This window comes from Meleagris gallopavo, chromosome 26 (genome assembly GCF_000146605.3).
Source record: "Meleagris gallopavo isolate NT-WF06-2002-E0010 breed Aviagen turkey brand Nicholas breeding stock chromosome 26, Turkey_5.1, whole genome shotgun sequence".
Classification (NCBI taxonomy): Eukaryota; Metazoa; Chordata; class Aves; order Galliformes; family Phasianidae; genus Meleagris; species Meleagris gallopavo.
Window position 1 is genome coordinate 25,995 of NC_015036.2, and position 2,959 is coordinate 28,953.

A 2,959-nucleotide genomic window follows, 5' to 3' on the forward strand; every position below is an offset into this window, starting at 1 on the left:
CCCTAACCCGTCTCCCTAACCCTAACCCGTCTCCCTAACCCTAACCCGTCTCCCTAACCCTAACCCGTCTCCCTAACCCGTCTCCCTAACCCTAACCCGTCTCCCTAACCTGTCTCCCACACTTACCTTTTACACCTACCTTCTTGTCTGTTGCAAGTCCTGATGGTGACAATGCAAGACCCAACACAGGGTTAAATGACGGAAGTATTTTATTACACCATTATTTCCACAAGACATGACTCATACAAGCATTGCACACTTTAACAGCAACTGGACATTTACAAGCATAACATGGGTACTCATATTCTTTACAATTCCAAGACATAGCTCATGCACAGCATACATGTATTCCATACATAGAATGATACAGGTTTACAGGCGCATCCCACACCAATTCTGTACAGTTGCATCCCATTGATTACATGTCAGAATAACCAGGAAAGATCACCAAGCCTCCATACTGCATTTATGACATTACATTTACACAATGTATACTGCAACCCGCTTCAAAAGCAATACAGATCTCAGCCCATCCAACAGGTAATGCTATTCTCAAAATGGCCACAAAGGAGCGCGAGACTCAGAGTGGCCGGGAAGGAGCACAAATGGCCTCCAATGGCCCTTGAGCCTTGCTTACGGGGTTGGGTTAGCCCTGCGGTACAAACAAACAAAGCAAAGCTAACCCAACCCCGTAAGCAAGGCAAAGCTGAAGCCAATTTGGTTGGAATAAATGGAATGCGCACGCTGAAATCAGCGCAATTCTCAAAATGGCCACAAAGGGGCACGAGTCTCAGACTGGCCGGGAAGGAACATAAATTGCCTCCAACGGCCCTTGAGCCTTGCTTACGGGGTTGGGTTAGCCCTGCGGTACAAACAAACAAAGCAAAGCTAACCCAACCCCGTAAGCAAGGCAAAGCTAAAACCAATTTGGTTTACATAAATTGATTGTGAAGCTACAGCCAATTTGATTTACTTAAATTGATTGTGAAGCTACAGCCAATTTGGTGGAGATAAATTGAATGCAAACGCTGAAATCAGCACAACTCTCAAAATGGCCACAAAGAGGCACAAGTCAAAAAGTGGCTGGGAAGGAAAACAAATCGCACCAGAAGGAAGCATTGATTGGCCTGAGAGCAGAAGGGCCCTAAAGAAAGGTGTGGGTGGGTTGGATCACTGGGCTGAGGCCAATGGAATGAACTATAATGAGACCAAGTGCCACATACCACACATCGCCTGTGACAACCTTGGGCGGTGGTAGGGGCTTGGGGCAGAGTGAAAGGAAGACTATGGAAAGGGAACGGACTGGGGGATATGGGGAACGGCTCAACTGAACCGAGCTGCTGGCGAGTGTGGGAGGCTTCGAAAGCTGATGGCGTCCCAGGAGGGAAGTCATCGACTGGAAGTGTCAAAGGCATCTTTACCTGTAATACAGAGAGACACGCTTTAGAAAGAGGAATGCCGAGACACAAACGGCACTCACCGTAAGCCCACCCCCACAAAACACCGAAGCCAAACACCACTCCAAGAAGTGGAGTAAGACTAGGGTTAGGAGGATTTAACAGGGAAGCTATAGGATTTTTGTTAGTATTACACAGAAGGTTACAGACGGGTTTAGTGCCCAGTTGAAGGGTAGGTTCTGGGTTAATTTGGACAGTTAGTACAGTTATCTATACAGTCACGTTTACAATGAGCACTGCATGTGGGGTTCAGAGCTCATTAGGGTCAGGGTGAAGGTGTTAGGGTTAGCTATGTTAGGATTATGCTCAGAGTGACCGTTAGGGAAGGCCAAGACAAAGGCAAGAGCAAAAGGCAAGGAGAACACCCAAGAGAACACCAAAACAGAGGGCAACGAAGGCATAGACGAAACACAATGGAAGGCGACAGCAAAGGCAAAGGGGTGGCAAAGACATGAAGAAAGCCAAAGAGAAGGCCTCGTCCAAAGTCAGGCCCTAAGAGAAGGCCACAAAGAACACCAAAACAGAGACTAAGGAGAACAACGCAGAGAAGGCCAAAATGGAGGACAAGGTCCATGAGAACGCTGCATGCAAGGCCAATGCAGGTCAAGGGCAATGGCCAAAGAGAACACGGCACTGAAGGCCAAAACCAAAGGCCAAAGAGAACGCTGTAAGGGATGCCAAAACAAGAGACACAAGGGAGCGCGGCAAACAAGGCCATGAGCAATGGCCAAAGAGAAGATGGAAGAGAACGCCAAAACCGAGGCCAGAGAGAACGTTGCAGAGAACGCCAGAACAAGGGGCCAAAGACAATGTGGCAAAGAAGGCCAAGGGCAATGGCCAAAGAGAACGCGGCCAGGAACGCCAAAACTGAAGGCCAAAGAGAAGGTCTCAGGGAACGCCAGAACAGGAGGCGTAGGGAATGTGGCAAAGAAGGCCAAGGACAAAGGCCAAGAGAATGTGGCTCACATGGCCAAAGCCAAAGAGAATGCTGCAAAGAAGGCCAAAGGCAGTGGCCATGAGAATGCCACGGGGAACGCCAAAACAGAAGGGCAAGAGAACGCAGTAGGGAAAGCCAGGGCAAAGGGAAGGAAAACACCGCAGTGAAAGGCCAGAGGCGAGGAGAACGCAGGAAGAAAAGAACAGGCAGCCTTCCGGGCACCATGAAATGTAGAAATGAGATCTGGAAACCCTACCTTGTGTATCACTAAGTAATGGGTAAACACTGGTGGCTGTGCATTGCCCTTACCTGCTGGGCAGACAATTACAAGTCAGCAAAGTGAGCTTCCGGGGCATTCCAGGAAATGCAGATTCCGGCTCCTTGCTGCTCCCACACATCTCCGTGCAGTCCTTACGGCACTCGGGAGCACCTCTGCTGCCACCTGTTCGACACAACGCAGTAATGAAGGCACTGCCCCACATATGTAGGGCTGCACCATCCACACATTGCCCTAATGATGGTGCAGGGGAGTGTTAGGGATATAATTAATGCTATTTATAGGGTT

The 2,959-nt window shown here is 49.1% G+C and overlaps 1 long non-coding RNA gene across 1 annotated transcript in view; it reads right to left on the minus strand.

The window, feature by feature from the left end:
• Window positions 1-199: 199 nt before the first annotated feature.
• Window positions 200-2,959, minus strand: part of LOC116217449 — a 5,861-nt gene continuing 3,101 nt past the window's right edge. The window contains exons 2-3 of the long non-coding RNA XR_004161995.1: window positions 2,704-2,836; window positions 200-1,421 (exon numbers count right to left, since the gene is read on the minus strand). This is a non-coding gene — a long non-coding RNA (uncharacterized LOC116217449). The remainder of the gene's footprint in view (window positions 1,422-2,703; window positions 2,837-2,959) is intronic.